Source organism: Pteropus medius, unplaced genomic scaffold (genome assembly GCF_902729225.1).
Source record: "Pteropus medius unplaced genomic scaffold, Ma_sr-lr_union100, whole genome shotgun sequence".
Lineage (NCBI taxonomy): Eukaryota > Metazoa > Chordata > Mammalia > Chiroptera > Pteropodidae > Pteropus > Pteropus medius.
Window position 1 is genome coordinate 2,606,010 of NW_024356335.1, and position 10,785 is coordinate 2,616,794.

General features: G+C 43.4%; 1 long non-coding RNA gene and 1 pseudogene across 1 annotated transcript; both read right to left on the reverse strand.

Annotated features, from left to right (window-relative positions):
• Positions 1-1,827: 1,827 nt before the first annotated feature.
• Positions 1,828-1,948, reverse strand: LOC120601827 (uncharacterized; annotated as a pseudogene).
• Positions 1,949-2,685: 737 nt separating this feature from the next.
• Positions 2,686-4,689, reverse strand: LOC120601713 (uncharacterized). The gene is made up of 3 exons (XR_005652517.1): positions 4,602-4,689; positions 3,568-3,638; positions 2,686-3,081 (listed from the first exon to the last, which is right to left on the reverse strand). It is a non-coding gene; the product is annotated as an uncharacterized LOC120601713 (long non-coding RNA).
• Positions 4,690-10,785: the final 6,096 nt, after the last annotated feature.

Consider the following 10,785-nt stretch of genomic DNA (forward strand, 5'->3'; position numbering starts at 1 on the left):
CCTTGATTTTCTGGACAGCCTAATTCCAGAGTCCTTCAAGAACAGGCTTCCTTAACTCCTTCTATAAATTTTGGGTTTGAAACAACATATCGAATCATTTCTTTATGAACCTAAGAAGACAGCACAACTCTTTATAACAGATTCCCTTTCCTTTTATCTGTACATTAATAAAACATGTAGTTCTTCTGAGAGAGAGGCTGTGATTCAGATCTCTGAAATCCAAAGCCATGATTATTCCAGAGCCAACTTTAGGCCACATGGTGGTGTGTGTGACCCATAAGAACCTATGGGGAAGCCACATAAACACACGGCTTCCCTTGGCCCTGAACGTACCATAAGACAACAAAGAAGGGCATAAATTTTGGCAGCCTACCTGCACTGTCCACTTGAGCCTCATACTAACGATATAAAGGTGAAGGCTCACACATGCACATTGTGTAGCAGGCGTGGAACTTGGGTGCAGTATAAATGTTATTTAAAAAACCATAAAAGCAAAAAAGTACTGTTCCTCTCCTTGACGTCTGAAAGGTCTATTACGTGGTAGGATGAATAATGGCCTCCCGAGATGTCTTAGTCTCCAGAACCTGTGACTGTGTTACCTCATGGTGAAATGGAGTTGCAGGTATATTAAGTGAAGGATCTTGAGAAGGGGACATCAGACTAGGTTGTCACGGTGGAACCTATCTGTAGTCACAAGGGTCCTTATAAGAGGAAGGCAAGAGGGCCAGAGCGAAGAAACGTAGAGGTAACAACACAAGCAGAGAGAGAGAGACAGATCGGAAGATGCTGTGCTGCTGGATTTGAAGATGGAAGAAGGGGTCACAAGCCAAGGAGTGCAGAGGGCATCTAGAAGCTAGAAAGGGGAAGGAAATGATTCCTCTAGAGCCTCCAGAGGGAGTGTGGCCTCCCAACACCTCAGTTTTGACCCAGTGAAACCCATTTTGGACTTCTGACCGTCAGAACTGTAAGACAATACATTTGTGTTGTCTTCAGCCACTAAGATTGTTGTAATTTGCACAACAGCAGTAAGAAATGAATGCAGTCTGTGTATGGGTGAATGAGCGTTCTTTTCCCTGTAAGCAAAGCATCCTCTTCACTGGGCTTGTGCGCTGAGGCCCCACAGCCTGCCGGCATCTGCTGAGAGCCTCACAGCCCCGTTGAAGCAGACACCGTGTACCCAGGTCAAGCTGCAGCAGCCCTTATCCTAGGCCCGGATGTACCAGCACAACCCACGTTTGCTGTGGCAGTAAATGCAGTAACTTGCCTGTGGAAACAACCTGATAGCCTCGCCCCGCCAAAAGCCTCAGTGGTTGAGTATTGATTTGCTCCCCAAATTCCACTCCTCCCCAAATTCCACTCCAGGCCCATTAGGTGCTAGGCCCAGTGTATCGCACAGTACCCATCTCCTGAATGAGTTGACCTACCCAAATTGGAGTTTTCTTCCCGCTGAGGACCAAGCCTGTCCCTACACATTTATAGCTTGAGATGACCAGAATGGGTGCTTCCTGGGGACAGCTGGCTCAGAGAATGGGGGGAGGAAGGGGCTAAGCTGCACATGCCCAGTTCCTCATCCGAACTCACCTACCCAGCCAGTCACTCCCCTTCCACAGGGAGAACCAAGTGAGCAGGCAGAGAGGCCAGGGGTGTTGGCCTGAGGGAGCCCCCTCCTGGAGTGGGGGGACACCAGGAGTGCGAGTGACAGGTTTCTCTTAGCACATTTCTTTCTTTCTTTCTTTTTTTTTTTTTTTTTTTTAGGTAAGGCAACCCTTGGTCGACCTCACAGATTGCAAGGACGTCAGCTTACAATCCCTTATTTTTTATATTTTATGCCTACAGCACCTGGTCTTCCTAGGTGGTCTCTCCCATCCAAGTACTAACCAGGCCCGGCCCTGCTTAGCTTCCGAGATCCGACAAGATCGGGCTTGTTCAGGGTGGCATGGCCATAGACTTAGCACATTTCTTGAACACTCACTGTGTACCGAGCACTGAGCCCAAAGTGCCGTACAGTCCATCTTACTGACCCCCCACAGCACCCCTATGAGTCTCTTCACGTATCGTCCAACGGAGTGGGACTCGGGAGCGAAGCAATTTTCTCACAACCAGTAAGTGGCAAAGGTGAGATTCAAACGCAGGCCAATCTGAATAAAATTTTTTTTTTAATTAAAAATTTTAAAAAGGCAAAACTATCTCATTTAGAACAGGAGAGGTAAGCCTGGACAGGAGCACATTAAATGGATATGTTATTTGAGGAAGGTTTTTTTTTAAATTCCAATATTCCAGCAGTTTATTCTATGCATATTTTTAATCCCAAGTAGAAAGGAATTAGGTGCCATAGATATATACATATATACTGTGGATATCTTCACAGCAACCCCATGGGTTGTGTTCTATTATTATCCTCATTTTTCAGATGAGGAAACCGAAACTCAGAAAGGCTAACTTGCCCGTGGTCACATAGCTACGAAGTGGTAGCCCTGGGGTTCCAAGTTCCATACCCGTATTTCCTACTGCCTCGAAAATAAATGGTGGAGGGAACAGATGGAATGAGGCCGACCACACTCTTTGCAGAATATATTGCTTCCTGACAGCACAGGAGAATGCTGATTGGCTAAAACCATATTTAGTCCTATGTGCAAATCTGAGATGGTAGAGGCAGCCTGCCTCCTAGGCTTTGGTTGGCTAAATTATAAAGGAGCACTTGAGCAAGGAAAAAAAAATAACTAACTTTTTTAGTGTATCGGTACTTGGTTGTTTTATATATATGACATACATATGTATTTTTTAAGAAAACTATTTCAGGGACAAATAGCATTATGGGTTCATGAGCACTGTGGAGAGTGGCATTAAATGAGATATGACTTTTTGCCAAGATTTTGGCTTTTTACGCACTTAATCAAAAAATGTTAAAACCACGTGGACTCTTCTTGCCACGCCCCATCCTCTGACGTGGACTTGCTGGCAGCAGTGATTGTGCACATGCTGCTTACACACCGGGTCTTAAGACAAGGCCCAGTCATTGATGTGTCTTGGCTTAGTGGAGTATAGTCAGTGTCTGATACTTTCCAGGATTTAATAGAATTGCTGTCAAAGAGAAAACAGAATGACCTGTAGCACGAGAAAGAAACAAATCAAGCATATAGTCACCAAAGAGACTAGTGACCAAAATATCTGTAATGTTATATTGTGAATTAGCCCCTAACTTTCAAAACTTCATTAAAAAAATAAATGTGATGAAATCCCTCTACCTTTAGTGCTTTTTTGATGAAAGACTAGTTAAGTATATTGGCATGACAACAGCTACTAGAATAATTTTGTGTTTCTACCCAACCATTCAGCAGGAAATCTGTTCTACCATGTTTTGGGGTTGACCCCACATGACCCCTCTTCCAGAAACAAGGGCAGCTTTGTGGTTGAGCTCTAGTGAGCACAGGGGTAGGGGAGGTCAGCTTTTCTTCCTCTATTTTCCACTTGCTATGTACAGCCCCCATCGAACTGCATCTGTCCTTCAGAATCATGTGCCTGTTGGAAGGTGCAAGGCAGGAGGGGAACTAACCCGAGGGGACTAACCTTAGAGCACGTCGTCTCGCCACACCTCAGGCTGAGTAATTCGGGAAGAAGGTCAGCCCTAAACATTGCAACTGGAAACAAAGTCTTGTTTTAGAAAAACAGATCTGACATTGTCACTCCCCCACTGAAAACCCTTCTGTGGCTCCACATAGCTCTTGGGGAAAGTTCCAACTGTGTAAGGTGGCCACGTGGTGACTGCCGGGTCTGGTGACTGCTCATCTTGTTAGCCTCATTTCAAGTCACCTCCGAACTTTTTTTTTTAAATTGAATTGTAAAATTTATATAGAAGCTCATGCACGTGATTTAAAAGAGTCAAATGACAGCATAAGGCTTATAATTAAAAACAAAACAAAACAAAACACAATGGTCCCTGCTACATCCTCAGTTTTCCTCTCCCATGAGACAACTTTTAACTCTCTAGCGATCTCTTCTATTCACCTTCGCGCTGTATTTCAAAACAACTGTTTTATGGTGCTAGTTCCGCATTTTCAAAGAAAAATATATTGACTTTCGAGTAAGAAAAATGAGGGTTTAGTTCTCTTACATCACACTAAACTTCTCCTTTTCTTCCCATCCTTCCAATAAAGTTCATCGCAATTTTTGCCAATTGAATATTCAATATTTACGTAATTAGGACCATATAAATATTGGCCACAGCTGAGCCATGCCGTGCACTATTAATACACCCTTTTTTGTACAACTTTTGTTTTTCCCAGAGTTAAAAATTGCTTTGTTTTTTTCATTCGCCCCGTTTCTGTGACTCTTTCACCACTTCAACCTCGAACTTGCCAATGAACTCTAAAACCCCTCCCGATGTGGCCAAACTCATCGAGGAATCTGTCATTGCTTACACACGCACACACACACGCACGTGCACGCACACACACGCACGCACACACGCACGTGCACGCACACGCACGTGCACACACGAGACAGCCCTCCTGTGGCCTTCCATATTCCTGCCATAATCCAGGGTGATTTTTCTCAAGATTTGCTGGTATATAACTTGTCATCCTGACACATTTCCTTCTTACCGTTTCAGGTTTTCTTTTTGTCTTTCCGTTAGATCTCATTTCCTGCATCCCATGCTTTTTTCTTTCTTGGTTTTCTCCCTCATTTAGCTATAGCATCCTGAGAAGGAATGCAGAGCAGCTAATATTTTTTTAAAAATCTCGCATGTCTGAAAATGTGTTTATTCTTTCACAGTTAATTGATAACTAGATGAGATTCAGAATTCTTGGTTGGAAATTATTATCCCTTATAATTTGTAAGTCTTTGCTTCATGTCTTCTGGCTTCTAGGGTTGCTATTGGGAAGTTCAATAATATTCTGGTTCTCAATTCTTTGCATATAACTTTCTTCCTTTCTGGAAGTTTCTAAGATCTCTCTTCATTCTCAGTAGTCTAAAATGTCACAATAATTTGCCTAATTGTGGGTCTTTTTTCATTGGGCTGGAGCGTTCCCTTTCAATCTGCAAATTCGTGTTCTTCAATTAGGGAGATTTTCTGGTATTATTTTTTTGATAATGTTCTCTTTTCTCTTTTTTCTTTTTCTAGAACACTTATTAGCATTATTCTAGACTTCCTGATTTTATTTTATTTTATTTTTATTCGATTTTATTCTCTCTTTCTTGATCTCAAGTTATTTGGATGTTGGACCTCCTGGATTGATGCTCTAATTTTCTCATTTTATTTCCTATTTTTAAAAATTCTCTTTTTCTTTATATTTTAACTTCTAGATTATCTTAACTTTATTTTCCACCCCTTTCATGTTCCCTCAACATTCCCTTTAAAAATACATAGATAGCATTTTAATCTTATTTTATGGCTGCATTGCTTTCTCTTATCTTTCAGTGTATATTATTTGCAGATGTTTATTCAAATGTTTCCTCGCTCTCCATATTATCTTTCTTTCTTCCTAGTTGCCTTTTCCTATTTTCCTGAATCTTTGGTGTCTGTCTTTTATTTTAGAGTTTCCCACCACTATCTGGTGATAATTGGCTATTATTCATATTTTCAATGACATAAAGAGCTGGCTGGAAGCTCTGTACACCTGGGTAGGGCCCAAGGGGGATCAGGCGGATACTAGCTATTTCACTGGAGGGCCTTTAATGGTCTCTGTAGAATTCTTCCCTTGTGCCTGGCATTTTCCTTAGAAAAGAATTCTCCAATCTTGTGACCCGAAGGGAGAAGGAGGCATAGAGATAGCTCAAGCTGCCAGCATCTTCTGAGCATCATGGGAAGAAGGAGGCAGGTAGACATCTCACTCTTCAGTTCTTTCATTTATTCTCGCAGTTTTAGTCTGGGCCTCACTCTCTCCTTAGCTAATGCCGCAAGTCCACAGCCTCCCCAGTCAACTTCTCAGAAGGTAATCTTCCCATCTCTAGTTGTGATGGGAGGTGATTGGCCCCCTGGCTAAGGAGGCTTTAATCTGTGGACTCTGACTCCCTCCCCACCCGCTTCAGAAGTACCAGGCTTCCATCCCTGAGCCTTTTCCAGCTCTGCAAGGCTAATTGGTTTGCTCCTAGTTGGTTTTCTTTCTTGAAGGCTTAGGTTTCAGCATCTGCAAGTTAGTTATCGTCATCCATCTTCTTGCTAGCTTCCAAAATGTAGCTAATAACCCGTGTCCGCTTTTGTTTTCTCTCCTGTTCTTTTTATCCTGTGGATTCATACATATTTAAATTCTATTAAAGTCTATTTTGATAAGATTTCAAGAGCGAGTATAAATAAATACATCTTCAGTCTATTTTACCTAAAGTTCTATACCTTTCTCCATTGTTTTCTTTGCCTGAGCCACATCTGCTGTTTCTTAAGCATCTCTCTGATTCTTATGCATGTTAAGCTCCTTCCTGCCTCTGGGCCTTTGAACATGCCATTTCCCCTGGCACACTCTCCCTTTTCATTACCTGCTCTTCACCTGTCTAACTGTGACTTATCATGCGTGTCTCAACTTAAAAGTCAGATAGACTTTTTAAGCTAGATTCACATCCGATGGACTCAAGTAGACTTCAGCAATCCTGGGCTTCTGTCTACTTAAAGCAATTCCAGGAGCTCCCTCTTCATAAGCCAGAGCTGCTTCCTCTGCATCTTTTTGTGGCCAACCTCCTCCCTCTCCGACTCAGGAGGTTTTCAGAAAAAAAAGAAAGGAGGAGGGCTTCCTTCCCAGAGCCCGGAGCGTCCTACTGGGAGCCCGCTCAGTCCCGGCCACAGCCTCGTCCACCCTGTGACCCCATGTCCGCTGTCCTGAGCAGCAGAGCTAGTCCCTGGGATCCCTCCCAGCTGCTGACCAAGAGCAAAAGTTCAGCTGAAACAAGCCCTTTTCCTGTTCTCTCAGCCTCACTGCTCATCTGGGACTTTTTACTCACACTGTTTTTCTGTGTCGCTGGCACTCTCTCTGGGTCTCAGCCATCCTCCGTGGCTCTCTCCCTCTCTCTCTCTCTCTCTCTCTCTCTCTGAGCTTCTGTCCTCTCTGTACTGTTCTCTCCTCCTCCTCCCCTCCCACCTCTCTCCTCCCATTCTCCATCTTGCCTTCGCTTCCACCCACCTCATTTTTCCCTTTGTCCTGCTCCACATTCCTCCTGCCCCCTCTCTGGCTCTGGCTCTGAGGATGCCTCTCTCTCCCTGGCACCCACACACATAGAGGATTCCTCTGAGTCCTCCCCCTGCCTCTCTTCAGGTGCGCGGTCGGTGGGGGCTCTCCTGCTGTAGGGCCCCAGCTGTGGTGTGGCCTGGTGGCCGGACGGACTGCCTGCTGTCTAACACTCTTGTAAGGTTACTATTTATCTAGTGCAACCAAAGTTGGCACACACATCTGGCGCCTGGTACTTAGTGCAATTATTTATGATTTCCACCAAGATTTAAAAGCTCATCGCCGGCCTTGTAATGCAGTAACTGATTGCACTGCTAATGTAATTAAGAAAAGATTATGATGTCCACGTGGCGTACCAGATGGTGGCATTCATAGTAATCGGCGTGCACAACTGGCAGACAACTGCACAAGGGCAGCCGAGCGGAGGCAGCTGGAGACCAGCGTCTTCCTCCAGCCACTCAGGAAGGAGAGAAGGCTGCTGGGAGTGCTGGACAGTGCAGGGCGCGGAGGAGAGGGGAGGAAAGGGGACAGGGAGAAGTGAAGAGGACTAGAGAGGAGACGAGGGGTCCCTGCCCCAATCGGCTGCTCCTATGTGGGCCTCCTTGTCATCGCTCCCACACACACGCGTTTTGCCGGTACACATACACACAAACACACGCGAACACAAATACACCTCATTCTTTTCTTCCTTTATTCAAAAATTTCGATTAAGAGACTAATTGTGTTCAGCCCTTGGAATATAATGATCGATAAAGCAGATATGGTTCCCTTCCTCGTGGAACTCAACAGACTAGAAGAGGAGTAAACGTTGATTATATAACCACAAGAATCGGTATAAAATTAGATTGTGAGCAGTGTTGCAAATGAGAGGCAGGTGGCATCACGAGGGCTTCCACGGGGCGTGGAAACTTCTCTGAGAAGTGACGACTGAGATGTGATCTGAAGAGCAAGAGCTGACCTGGTGATGAGAGGAGAGAAGGGTGTCTCAGCAGAAGGGATGCGCGCAAGCCCCGGAGTTGGAGGTGTCACAGCACATGCACGCATCTAAAAGGAGGCCGGTGCCCAAGACCAGCTAAGGCAACTCTGAAAAAAGAAAAATGACATTGGATGGCCAGACTTTTTATAAAGCTGTAGTAATGAAGGCAGTATGGTATGGGCGTAAGGATAAATGAATTGACGAATAGAACAGAGGGCAAGGTTTGGAAACAGATCCGTGCATGTACAGTTACCATATTTATGACAAAGGTAACACTGTAGTCCAGTGGGAAAGGTGCGGTCTTTTCAATAAATGGGGCTGAGTCAATTGGCTATCCCTATGAAAAAAAGTATGTCTCTATTCCTATCTCACATTATCCGCAAAAATCTATTCCAGATGATTTACAGAGCAAAATGTGAAAGGTAAAACAATAAAGGTCTTAGAGGAAGACACTGGAGAGCAGTCATGTGACCTTGGAGTAAGCAAATATGTCTCAAAAACAGGATACAAAAAGGCTAACTATACAAGAAAAAATTCATAAATTGAACACTTCAAAATCAAGTAATTCGGTTCCTAAAAGATACCAGCAAGCGACTAAAAAGCTCAGTAAAGGAATGGGAGAAGATGTTCACAATCCACGTATTTAACAAAGAACTTGGGTTTGGAATATATTTTTTAAAAGCCTACAAATCAATAGGAAAAAAGGCAAGCAGCCCCAATTTTTTTTTAAAGGGAAAAAGACTTCAGTAGACACTTGACAAAAGAAGGTATTTGAAAGACCAATAAACCTACCACAAGCTACTAGACTTCATTAGTCATCAGAGAAATAAACACTGAAATCACAAGATACCACTGCCACCCACCAGAATAGCTAAAATTAAAAAGACAGAATACCTGGTATTGAAGAGGATGTGGAGGCCAGGAACACTGGCACACGGTGGCTGGGATGCGTATTGGTATTTAAGCAAACTGCTTGTCATTATCTGCTAAAGCTGACTGTGTTCATACCCAAGGACCCAGCAATTCCACTCCTGGATGTGTATCACATTAAATGTTTACCAAAGACATGTATTAAAATGTTCAGAGTTGTACTACCTATAATAGTTAAAAACCCAAAACTACCTAGATCCCTATAAATAGCAAGATAAATTTATCAAAATAGATATCGTGGTATACCCATGCATTGGGGATACTATACAAAAATGCAAATAAACAAATGATGGGTACATTCAACATGGATGAATCTCATCAGTATATTTATAGGTGAAGCAGACCGAACAAAAGCTTAGATACTGGCTAATCTCATCTCTATTAAGTGCAGAAGCAGGTAAAACTAACTCATGGTGCTAAAAGTCAGGACAACAGTTACCCCAGGGAAAGCAGTAACAGGAAAAGGACGCGAAGGTGGCTTCCGGAGTCTGATTTTCTGTTTCATGCTCTGGGTACTGGTTACTTGGCGCTTTTAGTTGGTTTGAATTCTTTGAGCTGTATAATTGCATGCATTTTTCTCTGTGTTATACTCGAATAAAAGGTAAGAGGAAGAAGGAGGAAGAGTCCTATGTGGCTGAAGAAGATCAAATGAAAGAAGCCGGGTGAGGCTGAAGAGACAGGGAAAAAGCAAGCAGGGCCTGGCTGGCCAGGGGACCAGTCTAGCATTTGAACAAAAGTTAGGGTGGGAATAGAGAGTTGGAAGGTGGTGACAGTGATCTGTTTTGCATTTCACGCAGATCACCCAAAAATGGCTTTAAAGATGACTGATTTCAAGATGCATTGGTCTCTTTTTTTCTCCTGAGACATCACCAAAATGAATGGAAAGAAATAAACAGGAGATACACTTACAGCGATGACATGAACCAGGAGGAGAGAGATCATGAGCCGAAACATTTCACTAAATTTCTGGAAGTGAAAAAGTAGGTGGGAGCGAAGGGCCGGTGCAGCTGCTCAGAGGGACGTGCAGCTCCCGCGCTGTCAGAGGGCGTCTTGTCACAAAAGGATTGGATCCCAGGGAACCTGGGAGAGATGCGGTCTCAAATATCTGCAGGCAAAGGAACGAGGGAGGGACAGGTAGGGCTAAAGCAAGGGGTTAATTGAAAGCTGGCAGGTAAAGCCATCTACGCCTATACCTCCCAACCCTACCCCTACACAGAGAGTGCGCAGAACAATCAAATAATAAGAAGGGACTCTGAGAAATTAAACACTGGATTGCTCAAATGAAAAGTCCAATAGAGTTAAAAGATAAATTCAAAGAAATCTCACAGAATGTAAGACCAAGGTAAAAGAGACAGAAAATATGAGAAGAAAATGAAACTAATGAAGAAATTCGTTTATGGTTTTCAATAGCTGACTAATGATAGTTCCAGAAACAAAAAAATTTTAAAGGGGGTAGGAGGAAGAATTAACAGAGAAATAATACAAGAAAATTTCCCACAGTCGAACGATACAAGCCTCCAAAATAGACCCATAGAATGATCAGCAATGACAGCGAATACATTCACATAAAGAAACCTTGTCATGAAATTACCTGGGTCTATGTTTCAGCAAAATAAGAGAATAAACCAGGGAAAAGGAAAACATGGTGTCCAAGAAACGATGGGCCATCCCAGAAAAACAACAGAGAAACTCGGAGAAGCAATATAGCAGATCTCAGGGGGAAAC